This window comes from Lucilia cuprina, chromosome 5, assembly GCF_022045245.1.
Source record: "Lucilia cuprina isolate Lc7/37 chromosome 5, ASM2204524v1, whole genome shotgun sequence".
Taxonomy (NCBI): Eukaryota; Metazoa; Arthropoda; class Insecta; order Diptera; family Calliphoridae; genus Lucilia; species Lucilia cuprina.
The window spans coordinates 18933065-18953955 of record NC_060953.1 but is presented as its reverse complement, the minus strand read 5'-3'; positions in this window follow the sequence as shown (position 1 = coordinate 18953955).

Here is a 20891-nt window from a genome sequence, read left to right as displayed (position 1 = left end):
ATTGCTTCTTAACTGTGTTTTTACAAAAAAATTATGAGTATAACATTTTTTTTCTTTAGAAAATTCCTAGTATGACAATTTTTCTATAGAAAAGTGTTCTTATTATAATATCCTCTATGAATCTTATGTTAAATTTTTTCCTATAGGAAATTGCATATTTTTATAAAAGATTTTCTTTAAAAAACAATAATATTGTACAGAAAATTGCATGTATAACTCTTTTTCTATAGAAAAAATGTTATTATGTATACTTATTACAATTATAATTATGTTCATAACATATTTTTCTACAGAAAAAAACGATATTATTACAGTTATTTCTATAGAAACAATTTAATTAAATATTTTCTTTGGAAAATTGTGTATATATCACTTTTTTCTATAAATAAATATGCTTTTTTCAAACAAAAAATCTACTGCCGACTATAGGGACATTTTTTGTCGAACTTAGGAACACTGGTGCCGACTATTGGAAAATGTGGAGTTTTTAACAAAATTTACAAATTACTAAAAACTAGTTATTTGTTTTTCAAAAAAGGTAAATAGATCTAAAACTTAACTAAACACATAATTGAAATAACTAAAAATCATCGTAATAACATTTACCGACTCTTTAGGGGGATAGTTTGAAAAAGAGAAAAAAGTTAAACTGCCGACTATTGGTACATTTACCCTATTTCTTGGTGTTACACACGGAATGACAAAGTTATATATACCCTCTATCACCACTGATGGTGGTGGAGGGTATAAAAAAGGTTTTGACCAGAAAGTCTTAAATAAAGTAAAACCAGTTAAAGTTGAAGGAGTTGGAAAGAAAACAAAAAATATACAAGAAACCAGAAAAACAAACCAAAAAAATCGTTTTACAAAACATGTTTTGTTTTGCTTTGCTTATTTTTCGATGCTTTTTTAGCCTTTTTATGTTTATTTACTTTTTCATAATGGATGATGACCTACACTGTGTTTGGTGCACGAAGAAACATGTTTAAACGTGATCATGCTGAGACGTTTCAAATATGCAAATCGAAGAAGAGTCCATCGTACAATAGCATAGTAAGTAAGAAAGAAACATATTAAAATAATAAAGAAAAACTAAAAAAAAAAATATTAAAAGTTGACTAAGTAAACACAACACAGCCAGCATGTTTTATCACGTTCACGTTTCAGCGATCATAGCAGAGACAAACAATACGATATTTTCTGTATACACGAGACCGTGAAATAACACTCAAGAGTAGCCAACCGCTCACACTGTGTTATCGAGTGTTTTTAAAACAAAAAAAAAACTTTGAAATTATAAAGAAAATAGAGACCGTTTATCTCGATTTTTAACCATTGAGTACCGCTGAGTATGTTTATGTTCGAAAGAGTTCGTTTCTCATTTCAATTTTGTTTTGAGAGTTAAATTTGAAATATTTTTTATTTTACTTTTATACTCATTTAATATTATTTTTTTACAAAAATAAATTTATTAACAATCTCTCAACTAATGTGAGTGAGTGGTTTAATTTATTTTATCTTTTTCAGTTTTTTTATTTGTTTCGTTTTGCTGAAAAAGAAAATAAATTATTTATGAAATTTTGTTAGTTGCTGCCATTAATCATGTACGATTTTATTTTTTTGACAGTTGTTGGACCAATTTTGTTACATTTTCGAAATTTTACACTATAAAATGTTAAATTTTATAAGCATTTATTTATGTTAATATTAATATATGTATAAAATATATATAAATAGGTTTTTTAGTTAATATATAGGTTTTTAGTAAAAAACTAAATGAAAAGCATGGTTAACACCAATTTACACCTAAAAAAAATTCCGGATGATATTAGCCAGCAAATCTTTCCGTAAACCCTAACATGTTCTACATCTTTATCTTATTCGTAATTGTATCTTTAATGTCGGTATAGGTATTATACATATGTATATACATAAACATGTTGAAAAAAGGTTTGAAAAATTTTCAAGTCATTAAAAGTTCATGCAAACGTATGTTGAAAAGTATCGTGTCAATGTACTTTAATTTGCAGCCATTATAATTTAATTACAGTCCATTATAAAGACTCCAATGGAAGTATACACGATCTAATCGTATACACCATATGAAACAAAAAAACTATTTTATCTCATCTTTTAACCATTAAGAAAAGTTTAAGCTAATTTTACAAGAATTTTTCTTAAAAAGAAAAGATGTTCAATAAGTTTTAAGTTATCAATATTTTGGACAATAAAAACAGCAAATAGTCTAAATTAAACCGTAAAATAATTGAAGTTAATTCTTTTTGTCACAGTAACGCTTTAAACTTAATAGTAAATGCTCTTAAAAACACACTTGAGCTAAGTCCATTAATAAGCTGATTTTGACATATTGATTAATGTTACAATTATACATACATAGATATTTAAACAGCACTATGTTAATATAATATTTATGAGCAATTATGGATTGATGTGTACAGAATCAGATTATATTTTTATTCTTCTGAAGTGTGACTCTGCCTGTTTCAGTTCAAAGGTCTTCGTGCTTCAAAAGAAAAGTTCTGTGCAAAGCTTTATTCAAATACATACACATTGCAATTCGAGAGAAAAGAAGTGCTACTTATACCTCTAGTCTGCCGAGACTATAAACAGATGAAATCTATTGTATTCTCAGCCTTTCCTTAGTAAGGCTGATATGGAGTCGAACAAGCGGGATTTATAATCTGGTTCCACAGGAACCGTTAGCGCACTGGGCAAAGTTTCTGTTTCCTTTAGTAGTTTAAAACCAAATTCAGGGGAAAGCTAGTGTAATGGTTATAAGTCTATAAATCTGGATTAGTTCGGTGCTGTTGTCGAGACAACATATACCCCACAGTAGAGTGACTTTGGGACTAAGCGGTAGAAATGGTGTTAAGTGTATATAATACGGCCGAATACCTAGAGTTAGTGTGTCGAATGAGTGATAAGTGATACCATTGAAACATTCAATTCCTTATCCGAGTATGTTCAAAATTTATTATGTTCATACCAGATTTTCCACAGTGTGCTTTAAGTCAGTAAGAATATGTTTTCGGCTTAATGGATTCGTTTTTCAGTTTGCATCTTCGCGGTTGCAAACGAGAGTAATTTTTTTTACCTCGAAATTTAAGCAAAAGGGCAGCAATGCTTAGATACATATTTAGCATCAGTTCCATTCCCATGATCATAAAGATCGATCTACGGGATAACAGGCAACTATTGAATACTGACCGGACAATTCCCCAGCATATACTGGTGTCCCACTACACGAACGGTAAGAGATACCGATCGGGTTTAGGAATCCACCTTATGCTGCTTTGTTCAACCACAGTCACTATGTGGATCCCGAAGGAACCCCAACCAACTGACCGTCCAAGCCACCCGTAGTGCCAGATTATATGGTGCTCTGGTTAGACCTAATGCCAAATCATTCCGAGGCGAAGCCAAGGATACATTTGACATCACCAGTTTATAGTCCCGGCAGACTAGAGGTATTGGTAGCACCTCTTTACCCCGGGATTGCAATACACCATGATGGAGATTTCATCATGGAAAAATGGCCCCGTTTAGATAAATAATAAACTCACCCTGTGGTTGTAAAAGTACCACCATGATCGCAGAAGATGTTCACATAAATCTTTTTGAATCCAAGTTGACTTATCCAGCAAAAAAGTGTAGAAAAAGATGTAGTATTTTCATCAAATCTAGTAACTCGAAGTGCTTAAAATTCGCGTGAAAAGCCTATGAATTTTACATTAGCGTGCCATTGTATGGATGTTGTTCATTTTTGGCAACTCTGAACTACATCTAATCTTAGTTAAAGAAGCAGTTAAAATCCGTTATTTGGATGTTAAAAATAAAATACATTCTTTTAATGACACTTCTATGAAAATTTCACTGGTTTTTCACCAAAACTTAATGTAATTCAAATATGTTATTTATAGTCACTTTTTACATCTTTTTCTTACTTTTAGCTGGGTTTTCATTGTCGCAATAGTTCAATACTTACTCTTGTTTAACCTTCATAACAGAGCTAAATTAAGAAAAGATTCTATTAATTTTGTAGATTAAAGTAATTCTAATGACCCTGTTTCATAACTAGAGAACGTTGGGTACACAAGAACCTATTTTTTGTTTTTGTTTATTTAAAAAAAATTCTTTTATATATTAATTTGTAATACTTTATACAGTAGAATTGACGTATTATTTGCTTGTTTTGGCAACATAAAGTCTTGCATCAGCTATATTTTTACAATAATATTTATCGTCCACAAAAAAAGTAGAAGGAAAACAAAAAAAAAAAATTAAATGAATTAAAACAACAAGAACGATAAAGAAATCACGTTCGCCAAAATGAAATCACTTGGTACTTAAAACCCAAAAGGTAGGAAAATGAACATTTGTTTTTTTCTTTTTTTTTTGGCAAATTAGAAAATACTGTAACACTTACAAATGAAATCATTTTTGTCAAAATAATAAATTATAGGTGTGTTTGTGTAGATTTTCATATAAATTATGTAAATTACACAATATACATACAGTTGGTGATACATAAACACATTTTTTTAAATTTTTATGAATGTTTGTGACTTTTTACCGAGAAATCAGCAATTTGGTAATTTTTTCTCTTAATTTGCTTTTACTACTTAATTTGAAACATTTTAATTTTAATTACTTAGAACTATGAGTTTGTTATACTTAATTATTTTGCAAGAAATAAATTTACTCATTCATAATTTATTTATTATACTGTTGGTTATACATACAAACATTTATTTATGTATATGTATGAGGAGATGGTAAAAACCGACTTTTAAATCGTATGTAACGGTAATATTTTATTAAAAAATTCAAAACCCATTATTTTTCAATAGTTCTCATATATTCCCATATTCGAAAGCAGAACATCAGCTTGTCATTAATAACGTCAATCAGTATTAGTAATCAGAAGGAATGGCCTATTAATTCTGCAAAATGAAATCTATAGAATTCGGGCTTCACCAATTAACGAAACCCGCTCTAAAGTTTATTATGTATATCCATTCTTTATCATTAGCCCCCATTGACAAGACTTGGTTTTAAAAACTAGTTTGTTATAAACAAAATATAATTCAGACATAAAACTTTTGGAACACCCCAAAAGAGTTTCTTCCGAAAATCAAAAAAATCGAATAAGATATTTGCACCAAGGTTAGTTCTATGGCATAGAAGGCTAGACACAAATTTTCATATGTATCGGTCAAGAACTGCCGGACTTAGAGGAGATCAAAATTTGATATTTTCATCATACAAGGAATTATTCAAATGAGTGTAACTTGTCACCTATTGCACCAAAATGTCCAATTTTGACTCCCTCTGAGTCCGGCACAGTTGAATATTTGTGTCTGGCCTACTATTCAATAGTACTTATCGCGGAAAACAACGACTTTTAAAATTTGGCCACTTGACAAGAAATTGCCATATGTATAATACTTATAAGAAAATCACTTATGCAGGGTATATTGTCGTTGATCATGTCCGACTAAAAATGTCTTACTTCCTTTCTATTCATTTTAGTTGAAAGCTAATTCAAGGCTTTTAATAATGCAATAATTCTTATTTGTCTGTTTTATTCTTTTTTTTTTTTGAAAGTTGATTCAGCATTAAAGTTCATTTTGTACTTTATCACAATTGTTTTCAGTGGCATGATTTTATTATTATATTTTTTTCTTTTGTGCAAAACTGATACTTTAAAAAAAATTAAGCAATTTTAAACTAAGCAACTGCTTGTCTTACTCATCATAATGACTAGTGTTGGTGCCTAGCAACAAGGTAGAGGAGTTCTCTGCTTGGTTTTGTTTGTTTTAAAGTTTGTTTAAAGTAATAATCAACGAAGAAACCTTTTTCTAGGTCAAGCTAATTTTTGAGTCATACAATTGTTAAAGTTAATTTCTAATGAATGAGCAAAGAAAAATAAAAATAAAAAACATTAAATATAATTATTACTAAAGAAAATGGTAATAAAATTTATTAGCAGCTAAGATGAGGTGATTAAAATAGTTGCATTGAAAATTGCAATTGCTTAAAAATTATTAAGTATAACTGTTAATTTGCAAAGAAGGAAACCATATTTTTTCGAAAATCATAGAAGTTCAATGAACTTTAACCTTAATAATTAATGAAGTTTATAAGTGAAATTTTGTGATCTTTGGAAGACATCCTCATATTGAAGTCAAAAGCAAAACTTTTAAACCGTTTCAGTAGTAGATAGTCTTCGTTTGTCGTATCTCCTTCTGAATAATATAATATGGAATCTACATTGTTGAAATAAAATTAGCTAGGGTCAGAACAAATAATGTTATTGCTCCTATAAAGTTGTTGTTTCAAAATTAACATCAGTCATTCTATTATCGCCCCATATTCTAATTATGTGACACCAAAGTCCTATCGACCTTACGTCCTTGATTAAAACAATCTACCCGACAAGTTAGTTAGATCGGAAGGAGGGTTTACATACATACATATATACATCAAATCTAAAGAAATACGCCTCGGGCCTGTTGTGCGCTCCTCAGGTGGGAATCGAACTTACCACCTTTAGTCTTCCAGACTAGAACACTAACCTACCGGAGGCCACATATATCAGACAAAGATCTCAAAAATACGCAGCTCGCTGATGAAAAGTAACGAAATTGGAAAATCCACTATATAGGTTAATCCTTCCATAGCAAACTGTATACACTGGAGTTATGCATTTGCATCGAAGGCGCCCTTAATTGCGGGCACATTGATACTCTTATCCCATCCATAGTCCAATTTTATATTGACCGGATGTCAAACAACTGCATCGACTACATGCTAAGGATTAGATAGATATGCTGTTAGATGAACATAGCATAACCATATGTTATGCAAACGATGTCGTAATAATTCTAAAAAAATACTTATTTAGAAGACAAGTACTCAAGCGAGAGGCCTCAATGTTAACTCGGCAAAAAAGGTAGTCTATCTTTCCACAATGAAGTATACTGAATCCTATTTCCTGGGCAAAGGGATACCGATGACAGACAGAATCACTTTGGTGTAAGCACTTTAGTGTAAGACTTGACCGGAAATTAAGATGACGATACCACTAGAGGATAGTATCATCGGTTCTGGGCGCTAAGTAGGACAATCAAAGGTAGGAAATGGCCCCTTAGTCCTACAAGACTTCTTTGCACAAAAGTGTAATATAAAGAAACTATAGGGAGTTTATCATGCATGCCGCTTGAGTATAAGTGGTGCCATGAGCAGTACGTCAAGCAAGGTTCTGGAACGTTGATAGATATTACAACCATTAAAACATACATAAGATATGAGACGACACTCACAGACGAACGGCTCATAAATTTAGACTGATTTTAACTGATCAAACGCAATTATAATTTTTCAATGTATACTGGGTACACAATCTTTGGATAAGATCGATCGCATACCAGGCACAGAATATGTCGGAAACATTGGAATACTGATCTAAGATATAAAGTCATGCAATTACCAGAAGGAATACGTTGCATGGATGGCTCTAAATGGTTGGGCAAATCGGTCATGGGGTACTATATTGAAGAACCGGAAACAGGCAAAAATCCGAGAAATAATGGAATTCGTAAATAGGATAAGCTTACATTTAAAGGCAAAAGTGGTTAACATACATGCATATGTATGTACCGACAGCCAAAAGGCAATAAGGGCGATATCAGGTGATATACCAAAAGTAAGGTTTATATCATGTGGGTACCAGTTCACAAAGAAATCCCAAAATGCCTGTTGGAATAATGAAACGGTGGTTAGAACCACAAGGATTATATCGAGTGAACCTAACGAAAGCAGAGCGATAAGCCTCCTCAAAAAAGGTAACCCTCACAACTTAAGCAAGTGAGATAAAATTCAAGGATTCTATAGTGGGCGTGGTATCTTCCACGTGTTAAAGAACATCTATGGTATCATATTAAAGAAGAACGGTTTTATGACTTGGAACGTTACCATGAGCCATTAAAATAATTGTTAACAAATATTTACAGTATCTTTGGTTAAATTCATTTAATTAAATGCTAAAAAATATTTCACAAAAAACACCCTATAAAATAAATTATTGTCTTTTTATGGCTTTAAAATATAAGCTCTGCTGGGGAAATGCAAATTTTGTAAAAATATTTCGGGTTAAATGGGAAAATATGACCCAAAACTAAAGATAACAAATATGCCAACCCAAATTTTAAGTCTTATTTGTTATTATGTATTTTCATTATTTTATTTTATTGAAGAGAGATGAAAGGCTTAAAATTTACATAAGTTTAGTGTTTAATATTTTTAAGTATGATAAATTATTATTGTTATCATTTAAATTGCTTTTCTAAGAACAGCAAAGAGTAAAATAAATATAAATGTATATGTATCTGAACTACTAGTAGATACAAAAGTATTTAGTAGATATGTATATATTCTAAGTAATTGAATGATATATATGTATGTGTGTATATATGTTTTCTTAGAAATTTGAATTTTTTGGCAAAAGTATAAATATTTTTCCTTTCAGAACGTGCCACACTTGACTTGTGAAATTTATATTTTTTGTACTTTAGATAATCGTGCACAATATTTGATTTTTAAGTAAAAAATATGTAAAAAAATTTTTTGATACAATTGAAATAATTTGTTGTTATTGTTATTATTTGTGTTATGCTCCTCAAAAATAGAAATATTAACAATTTCTTTTGTAGTTGAGAAGGAAAAGGAAAAACCCCGAAAATACCATTAGTAAAATTAAGGCAGCTGTGCAAATATAAATGAATAGCGTGACAAGGCCACTACTACCACATACAACACTAGTTCTAACACCACCGACACCGATACCACCACCACCACCACCAACAGCACCCTCCCTCCATAAGCTTGCTTTGTAGGGGGTTAACTGGTCTATATTCCTTATGACTACATACACACTACATACATACAAATAGGTATTTGTACATACATACAAATAGGTAATATTTATAATAGCACAGGGTTAATATCTTTTGCCCTGTTTGGTGGTACTTAAGTAAATCGGGCGGCTTTGTTGGTTGGGTTTTTCACTCAGCCTGCTGTTGCTGCTTCTGTTTGTTTGACTGTTTTCATTTCTAGAAATTATTTGTTTAGTGAGTAACGTAAATATTTTAGTACTTACTACTAAACTTTTTTCACTTTTTTGTAATTTCTTTTTGTTGTCTTTTTTAGCACAGCTGTGTTTGCTTTTTTGCCCGTTCTCGTAGTTCAAAGTATGAGTGCTGGTGACTACGTGTCTAAAAGCATTTCATATCTTGGCGGTTTGTTTTTGTTTCTTACACAAATCTACAAAATATATATAAATAAGATTAAAATTATATTTTCCTATGAAAGCCATTAACACCATTTCCTGTTATATTTACAAATTTTTTAAAATTGTATTTTAAAAAAATTCTACATGAAATTTAAAATGTTTTAAATTTTCTGAAATACAAGAGTAATTTCCTTTTAAATTTTGAGAGATAATTTTAAAATAAAACAAGTATGAATTTATAGTCGGACATTGCTGACCGTATGATACCCTACACCAGTCAGTATGTTAACAGTATGTTAAAATTGTGGATTATTTAAAATAATTGTTTTATTGTGGAATATTTTTACTTCTTGTTGACAAAAAAAGAGATTTTCTACAAGAGGGAGTAGGGATAAAGATGGGCCTATCCTTATAAATTTTGGTAGATGAGTTTACATCAACTTCAGAGTCATTTATGTAGATTTTAATCATTTTATTAGTAATTATTATTATAAATTAATTTTTAATGATTTAAAACATTTTCTGAAGGGGAGTTTGTATGGGGGCTAAGGTCAAATGAGGCCCGATCACAATAAAAAATAGTATTGTCATTTATTGTTCTATAAAACTTATTTTTGCTGATTTTTGTTGACATTATAAAACATTTAACGTACTTATGAGCCTAAAGGCCTCATTCGGGGGGTACGGTTGTATGGGGGCTAGGAGCACTAATAGACCGATTTCACCCAGTTTCAACCATAGCTTGAACCAAGAATAGAGTATGTGCCAAATTTCATCAAATTATCTTGAAAATTGCGACCTGTAGGGCGCGCACAAGGTTTACATGGACACCCAGACAGACGGACATAGCTAAATCGACTCAGAAAGTGATTCTGAGCTGATTGGTATAATTTATGGTGGGTATAGGACCAATATTTTTGGGTGTTACAAACATCAGCACAAACACATAATACCCTCCCCACTATAATGGTGTAGGGTATAATTAAAATGTTCCTAAACAAAAGTTAAAAATTCCAAAAATCCAATTGAAAGTTTTCAACAACCAGCTGAAAACTAATAATATATTTCTAAACCATATATTGAAAGTTCTAAAATCGGAAATGGTGTAGCCGTATCTAACTGTTTATTTGCTTATGTATGAGTTTCCTATGTTAAAGTGTTGAAATAAATTATTATGACTTTTCTACTGCACAGATTTGTCCAACCCTTTAGTAGTTCAAATATATGCAAATCATATAAAAATATTTATAAATAACAGGTGAATGCATATTAAAAAAAAAATATTTCTTTTTGTTTATAATTTTTCACACTTGATAAATTTATTGTATTTTATTTATTGTAGTTCTAACTTATCGTGCGCTTAAGTTCATTTAAAAATAAAAATTTCATATTTAACAATACCATTGAAATTAAATTTTATAAAAAAATTTGGCAGATTCTGCTCTTTTGTCAATTTTGTAAATAACGTCTTTGTTATAAAATATTTTTAATAAAATTATGTAAAAATTCTTCACCTAGTATCGTTTGAAAGGTATTAAACCTTATTTTGTATGCATCTATATCGAAATAGCAACATTCGACTTCGGATCCTAAACTTTAAAATTCCGAAACTGCCCTCTACTAGGTTTAGCTTCAGATCTTAATATTTTAGCAACAAATATTATCGAAAGTCAAGGGTTAGTTCCTTAACTTTACTTTTCTCTCACTTTCGCCTGTCTGACATTATCTTTGTTTTGGTCCTTGTGAATTGGGACTATTACTGAAACAAACAGTCAGATGAGATAGGTACCATCAGATTTTTTCTTCAAAAGGCTGCAAATAGATGCTTTAATCTAGGCGCATATAATGGGGCCAAGACATTGTGGCCTTCTTTCAATGAGAAGTGCACAAGGTATGTTTTAAACGAAATAGGCGGGATATATCAAGGTTAAAAACAATAATAACTTGACATGCTAGTCGTCTTGGAATCTCGTTCAATAAACTGTCAAAGAAAAAGAAATAACGGTCTTCCATCTTCTTAGTGAATGTATTGCTTGAAACAGTTTGCGTAGCAGTTATTTCAAAGCCAGTGGAATGGTCTTGTCAAAACGGTGTCCTGTTTATGCGCAGTGATTTATAACGATAACCCAGCAATTTAAGGTTCAAAAATTATACATTCAAATGAACATAAATCAACACAATTTTATTGTTAGAAAGTAAAAAGGTTTTTCGATCTTTAATGTACTAAGAGGTTTTTGTATGGGGCTAAGGTCATCATAACGACACCGAAATTGGGAGGACCCATGTGAGCCACTCATGATTGATAGAGTGGATACACTTCTTACCCTCCCTACCTAAGGTCAAATATGAACCTTTCATAAAAAATGTATAATGGGACTTCCCCAGCAAAAATTGAGACTAATCCACACACGCGGGAGTAGTCCTCAAAGAACTCGTCCAAAACGAATCCAGATATATTGAATGAAAAAACATACTCCATTTAATGTAATACATCCATACATTACATCGGAATAATCCCAAAACTACTCCCTTGTTGTACACTACACCACATTATTGGGGAGGGCCTATTGGGTTTGTGCTAATGTTTGGTCCTATACCCACCTTTAAGCATAACAATCTGAGTCAGTCGCAATTTTGATAATTCAATGAAATTTGGTACATGATCTTCTATTGATCCAGGAACGAAGCTTATTGTTAATATCGGTTCATTATTTCACCTAGCCCCCATACAACTGAACCTCCGAATAGGGCTTGTAAACTTTGTAATCAAATTTGTCGCATGATCTTTTATAGCATCGTAGACGAAGCCTATTGAAAGTTTTAGCCCCAATACAATCGAATCGACAAAAAGCTGCTAAAACAAGTTCTATACTAACCTTGATGACCCTCGTGAACTTTATAATTATAGGGCTTTATTTGACCCTAGTCCCTTTAAAAAGTACCCTTCAAAATTTAACTTAAATATCCACAGTTTTATTAAACAATAAATGGCTTAAGTATATCTGAGGTAAAGTACAATTCAACTAATATGTTTTATTATGAAAACTAAATCACAATTTATTCGTATATAAAGGTGTAGAGTATTATAAGGTCGGCCTCGCCTGACTATAACTTCTTACTTGTTTAAATTATGGAATTGCATGATCCGCTACATTGTCCCATATAATATCCCAGTATAATATTTTCAAATTTTGATAATGAGTATTGTAGTTAATGTAGTTATTTCGCATATTACTTGCTAATGAGTTGTCGTTATCAATAACATAAATTAATTTTTTTTAATAGAATTTGTAGTCAATTCGCTATAGCGTATGTCCAATAAGGAATAAGTTAATTAGTTTGTCAGTCCAATTTGGAAGTTTTTTTCAAGAAATGTTGATATTTACATATGTGTAGAAACCATTCCAGATAGAATGATAATTTTTTTTAATATGACATTGAGTAAGAGAATACTTAGACTAGCAAACATAAAAATAACTGTAAAACTAGTTTTCGAACAAAAATAAGTAGTTATTCACCCAAAATGTAACTATTTACACTTTGCTCCAATATTACTTGCCTACTTACAGGGTAAGTAAAGATTTCGGTGGGATGGGCTTAAACCATGTTGTGGTGTGAGAAGGACTTGCTTACTGGACTAAGTAGCAAAAATTATTCTATATGATCTTCTTTATCTGTCTTATTATGCAGCTACAAAGAAATATAAGATTTATTTCAAAACTGATTCCAATATAAAATCAGACATAACTTGTTGACGCATTTAATGTGAAATCTATGAACCCGAAAATAGATCCAGCACGTTTGCCAACTCTATGTGCATAAGTGTGTCAATTTAATTTTCTGACTAATGCCACAAAAATTTCCAATCAGATACGGAAAACGAAGAATGATGACTAACGCAAAATGTCATCTGCAAAAAATCTCGATAGGGCCCTATATATAGTTTGAATTTGTAGATAATTTCGGAAAAATAAAATAGTTTTTTTTTGCAATTGTAATGTAATGACATAATAAGTGCGATAATTATTTGTTGCTATTTAATTGGACAAGGGCCAAAGGTTTCATTAGAAGTAAATGTTAAAAGTATTTGTAGAAAACATCGATTACTTAAGTGTTAAAGCCTTCAATATTTATTTCAATCACTAAGTTGTTTTTTTGTTTTTTTTTTGGTAAAATAACAAAAAACAAAGAAGCAACAACAATTAATGCTACCTCTTGGTAGTCGGGATGGCAATAGTAATGATGATAATGACGATGAGTAATCATCAATCATACGATATGAAAGACATTCGATTTCTTATTCATGCATAGAAGTTGTATATCTGCAACTTTGTAGTTGTTTTTGGTTTTTTATATATAATTTTTATTGTGTTATTTTTTTCGGTTACCAGATATTGTTATTTATTTTTTCTATCTTATTATTTATTTATATTATTTATTATTTTTAATTTTATTTCTTGTTTTTTTTGTCTTGTTCAAATAACAACTCTTTCATGCATTATCAATTCGTTTCAATATTAATTTATACTTTATACAATTAAACAATAAACGAAAATATACTAGATGTTTTTTTTACACCACGACTTTAATTCTTGCCGTCAATATGTCTGCTGGTGCTATAAATTTATCGTTGATTTTTTCTATTTTTTTTTTGATGTATTATATTGTTGTTACAAATTTAAATACCCTACATTATATCATATTTGGGATTATCATTATCTGGGATTTATTTAAATTTTGAAGTTTTTATTTGTAGCAATGATTCCTTTTGTTCCTAGAATAGTTTGTATTTTTGAGTCCTTCCTTTTTTCGAAAATTTTAAAATAGTTTTTTACTTCAATTTAATTATTTACTAAAACCGTATATTATTTAAATCGGTATAATTCCCATTTAGTGTAGAATATATTACATACAAATATCATTTGTTTAAGCTATGTATACATGGCTGTCAGATCTTACAATGTTGACAGATCTGTCAATGTACTGACAATGAAAAATTGTTAGCAATAGGTAAATTTTCGGTTAAGACGACCTTATAATTTCAATGCCAGCCATGTGTCAGACAATAAATTTATCTGCCAACAAAAATTGTCAATTCTCATTGTTATCAGATTGTTGTATGACAAAAGTTGCCAAATCAACATTTATCTGGCAAAGATTCTATTGACATAAAATGTGTACATCTGACAATAAAAATGGCAATGTAATGAGTTAACACCATTGTTAAATGTCTGACAATATAATTGTTTTACTGACAACGTTGTTAAACTAGGTAGACATGGTTGGTAGGACCTAATCCTACAATGATGTGAAAATTTCTAACAAATGTATAAACTTACAATTTTTATCTTCCAACATTATCATACGATTGTTAGACATTTTCTGAACATTATTTTGCCAACGTTGTAATATCTGACAACCGTGTCAATATACATTTTTCTGTCAATGTTCTAAGATCTGACATAGATTTAGAACAGGTTAGGAGCGTAATGATTAGAAAACCTTATTCATTACATTGTCAATTACAATTACTTGTGTATTGGGACAGTAACAATTACAATTGATTGTAGTTATAATTGGAGTTTTTCCAATTACAATTACTTTTAATGTGTAATTGACCAATAACCAAAAGCAACTACTTGTTGTGAGCTCATTTAGCAGAGTCTCTGGTGGGAATCGAACTCAGACTGCAGTTGGTTAGTTATTTAAAATTCAGTACTTCCAGGTAGGGTATTATATGAAATCACACCTAACCGTTCCATACGTTATCTTATTCGTTTTATTCGCCGCTTTACAAAACCTCAAGCAAATAACAGAAATAATAAACCAAAATTGTTATTTTTTCAGTATTTTTATTTAATTTTTTTGTAATTAAACTATTATACTTATTGCATGATCTCATCGTCCGTTAAGAACACACTTTAAAATAATTATAGCACTTAACGTTTAACAAAAAATATATATAAAAATAAAACTTTTTTATAACAGCAAAAACAAAACAAAAAAACTGGGAAAAATGATTTTTAGACAAGATGAGGTTGTTTAGGTTCTTTCTAATTAAGATTGAGTGGCATTTGTAAAATGTCAAAGTAGTTTTCAAGATAATTGTTTTGTTTTGCTGTAGAAACGATTTTTTTAAACTAGAATACGAAAACAAAAAATAAACTGAACATAAGTTTTTAATATAGAAATAATTTAAAAAACCAACAGACGAATACAACAGCGTTGATGATCTTAGCATGTCGACTAATTTCAAAATTGTAGACATTAATAATTTCATACCCATACTAAATTTTACAAAAAAAGTAAAACAAATTAAATTTAAATTAGGCTAAAATTGGATAACATTTTCGTATAGCAACCTTTTGCTATAAGTTTTGCTAAAATTTTAGTAAATCGGCTCAGAATCATTTTCTGAGTCGATTTAGCTATGTCCGTCCGTCCGTCTGTCTGCGTGTCCATGTAAACCTTGTGCGCACGCTACAGGTCGAAATTTTCAAGATAATTCGATGAAATTTGGCACATACTCTTTTTTTGGTTCAAGGACGAACGCTATTTAAAATGGTTGAAATAGCCCCCATACAACCGTACCCCCCGAATCGGGCCTTTAGGCTCACAATTACGTTAAATGTTTTATAATGTCAACAAAAATCAGTAAACATTAGTTTTATAGAACAATAAATTGCAATACTAATTTTTATAGTGATCGGGCCTTATTTGACACTAGCCCCATACAAACTCCCCTTTAGAAAATGACTTGAAGGTCAAAATTAACTTATAATTACAAATAAAACGATCAAAATCTACATAAATGACTTTGAAGTAGACGTAAATTCATTTACCAAAATTTATATGGATAGGCCCATATTTACCCCTTCTCCCCTATGAGCTCTCTTGAAGTAAATCTCTTTTTTGTCAACAATAAGTAAAAAATTTCACAATAAAACAAATTAAATGCTTTTTATAAAAAAGGATACCCTACCCTTTTTGTCCGACTATAAATTCATACTTATTTTTTTATAATATCAATAATAATTGGAATTTTATAAACATTACAATATTCTTTCGTTTCAAAATCTTTTATTTCATGGACCTGGTCCAAAAATATCTAGACATCGAACGGACCGAATATAATTTGAATATTAAATTATATCTTAAAGACGAATTTTATCGGTGAGACCATTGTCTTGTCTATACTGGAAATGGGGTCGTCAGCACTATATCAAAGCTAATGAAACTACTCGGCAATAACAGCCGATCTGATCTTATCTTTATGTGAATTGATCAAAGCCGAATATATGTTACTAGACATATTGGACAGTTTTTTTACACACCAGATGTCACCGAACCAAAAAAGTTTGTTAACTGTGAGATATTTGTCTAAGATACCAGATCGTGGTACAGCAGAAAATAAAAGCAAACTGGTTGACATATGGGATTATCTTTACATTAGAAACAAGCTTGGAAATATAAAGCTTAAAGATCAGTGATGTAATGACCCATGATCCATAATATATATAGCAAGTCTGATTGAAAGAGTTCGACAAAAAATCTATGCATCCGAAAAAGAAAGCCATATAATGTCTTAAAATTTGATTGGTTCAAAAGCGTCTTTCTTCACGAATATATAAATGGTAAACAATAGTGAAGATCGCTGTCACTTTAGTGTCATTTTGGTAAGCGAGATTCCCAAGTAATCTAGAAAGTTGACCTTACAAAAACAAACGTAAGCGCAAAGCTAATTGCTAAGCATCGATTCCCATGGACTAGCATTGTAATCTATGGAGTGTAGATTGACTTCCCTCTAGGACAAGGACATGAATGTTGAAGTGCTTTATGTAAACACCTGCTGTGTTGGCCTATTTCACGATGGTCTTTTTCAACTCCTGATAAGCTTTTTCGCGACTCACCACCGCCTCATTGTGCTCTATGAAAACAGGTGGCAATTTACGTATATGGAATTTCCAGTTCAGTATACGTGCACTTTGCTCAAGTTCATGAGTCAAGCTCAATCCAACCCCGACAAAGGGGAACACAATCACTGGAACGGGCGGATCTAACCTCATTGATGCTATGAGGAATGACTTGTTCCAGTGCATTTCTGGACCTTTTATAGTCGCTCAACCACACTACTGAGTAGGCTGCTATTGTTTCGGCAACAGCACCTAGGGAAAGTAATTCGTGGTTCGAAAGACACTGATCTATATTCAATTAGCCAGACTTTTGTCAGTGGCTAGAAGAACCTACTGTAATAAGTTAATCCTGTTTAGAGTAAATTCCAACACACTCAACCATGAGGGAAAATCGCTGATAAATTAAAGATTAAAGTATTACCAGAAACTTATTTCAAAAATTTATATCTCTCCACGTATCAATCTTTGAAAAAAGTAGAAGTTGGTAATTCTAATTAATGAAAATTTTATTGATCATTGTTGGAAACAAAAAACTACTTTTTAGTAAGTCTAAAATAAAATCAATTAAAGCAAAGTATCGATCGATTAGTAAAAAACTATAATAGTAATTAAAACCAAAAATAATCATAAAATAAATTTTTAGCAAACATTGTATTACCGTTAATTAGTTTCCGTATAGAAAAATAACATAAGTGTGTAATTAACATCTAACGATCATTAAAAAACATATATATATTTCTTTAATCTAAAAAGTGTATGTAATAAAATCTACAGACAACTATTTTATTCTTATAGTTCCCATAATGCAACATAATAATATAATTGTTTACTTTAAATTGGTTGAAAATAAAAAACAGTATTAATCTAAGTAAAACTACAATATTAAATGTTTTGTTTTTTTATAACCCAAAGAAACTCATTAAAACATACTTACAAGTTCGTTTATAGATTTTAAATGAACCATTCTTCTATTAAAACAGGTAAATCTGTATGTATGTAAGTGCTAGTATAAAACAACACTAGTCACTTGTTGTTATTAAATAAAAAAAATAGTTAATTGAACTAGAATTGTTAAACAAAAACCAACAACAACAAGCTTAGACTATTGCAAAATCTAGTTTTAATCGCATGTGAGTAAGTAGGTATGTATGTATGTATATACTAGTACCTCCACTGGACATATAAACGTACACTTAAACAACTACGAGTACCAGTCAGCCATTCAATGAAGATCGTTGACAGATTAACATGATCAATGGAAAGAAAGAAAAAACATGTTTTTTTCATAGTTTTTCCTTATTCCTGTTTACTCGACTACAACAACGACTACGTGTTCGAGACATAGACTCCGTCTGACAGGCAGACATAGCGACATACTTAACCAAGTATTTTATATAGAAATGAATATTCGAAATATAACAAACATCGATCGATGGCTTAAATGAATGATCAGTAATGTGTTTGTCTTTGTTGCAGTGAATTAAACGTGTTTGTTTTTTTTTTGTGCAATAATTGTAGTAATTTTATTAATTAAAAGTTTTCCACAAAATTTGTAAATATTGCATTTTGTTGTTATATTTTTTTGCTGTTGTTACTATTAACTATAGAAAATCAATGACGCGAAACGTGACCATCGTAGACAACAAGATCATTCATTCATTTCGCATGTTGTTGTTCCGTTTTTTTTTGTTTTATTTTGCGAAAACGTTTTGTAATAATTGCAAATGTTTTTATATGACTATATATATAATTTATATAGACAAAGAGCCGTACTAACATACAGAAAGAAGATCGCCAGTTAGTCAGCCAGTCATACTATTAAATTGACATTATATTTGTGTTAATATTGTTTTTCTTTTTTGCTTAAAACATATTAGAGAAAATTATCTATTTGAGAATTCATACAGTAGTGAGCAAAATAGGTGATATATTCATATATAGTACAACAATGTTTGGTATTTTTTCTTTTTTTCAGAAAGATTTTATTAAAAATGTTAGAGATTTTATAAATCAGAAACAAAATCCTCTGAACACAATTTCTTAAAATTTATCAATTACTGTTCGTAAGAGATCTTATATCTGGTACAATATCGCTCCTAAGATATTTAGATTTAATTTCAACAAAAGCGGGGAAATGATCGCCGAGAGATATAGTCTGCAAGCGTTCCATTATTCTCACGGTTTAGGTTTGACTTATCCCTTATCCCTTGTAAGCAGCTCACTTGGATACATGTAAGTTGTGTGTGTCCGTAGTCTGTATGATAAGTGAGAATTATTATCATCAAACTAAACTCGGAATTACTCTCACTTAGTGCATTATTCTAACATTCAATGTAGACGGAGAGGGGAAGGTATTGTCTTGTTCACCCACATCCTTTCTATGTTTCGAATGTGTTAACCCTTTGACGACCATAGGCAAATATACTTGCCACAAAATTTGTAGTATATATACATCTGTTTAAGTAACAATTAGGGCGAATCTGTCAACCGACCTTGACAACTTTATTTACGAAATGATACATAAGACTTAGAAGTTACCTGGAAGAAGAATTTCCTTATCCTAACTATTATGAGGCCATAGATATCGACAGTCAAACAAAAATTAAATTAATTAAAACAAAAAGGTTTGGTCGCAAAGGGTTAAGTTTATGAAGTTTCAGACTAGTGAACGAACTAAATATATTGCGGATATCCAAAGCTATTTCATATAACTGATACAACTCCAAATCTATATAATCCGATAATTTTGAAGGTTATTAATTTGTAATTTAAAAAATCCCCTCCATTCTCTGATCTATTGATTCAATTTTTTAATTATTTTTCAAAGTGTAATTTTTTTAAAAGTTTTCTACTTACACTGTAGATTGATGTTTTTTAAGTTTATATCGTGTTTATACAACAAAGAAAGCGACAGACACGTCATAATAAACCATGACGCTTTAGTCTAAATGCGCTTAGCAACAGCAACCAGCACGCACTATAACATTTATAATATTAAAAACAAATAAAAATATCAACAACAAAAAACTTTTTTTCACATTATATAGAAAGAGGCAACGATCATTCACTTTTTCTAAATAAAAAAAAAAAACAATAAATACACAAGATATTATGTACTAACATCAACATTAAATTATAACTACTGCATGTATTTACCAACAAACTTGAAGTAGTTAGTACCAGTAGATACATACATTCATGTAAAAAAATAAGTATCAACTAGTTTGTCAGTTTGTGTTGTTCTTGTTTTGCATGAGCCATCACTATTAAGACAGTTTTACAATTTTAGTTTCTTTTTGACAATATGACTTAGCAACTGCTAGCATAAACTAAATAGGTGTTTGTCGTCGTTTTCTACAAACCGAAATAAAATATATGAGAAAAAATACGATCACCATAATTATGATTAAAATGTTTTTTTTTTAGTAATTTTTTGTGAATGTTTCGGTTTTCTTTTTAACAACCAATATGACGCACCATCATCCATATTGTATCTTAGACACAGCACAGTGGTATAGGAAAAAAAAAAGAGGGAAATAATTCGGTAACTTCTAAAGGGTTAATCCGATTTTAATGAAATTTGGTATGCACAAAAAGGAGGTGTTGTCGAGTTTTGAATTTGGACCTTATAGGCCAACCAGGGGCCCGGCGGGGGGTCCTCAAAT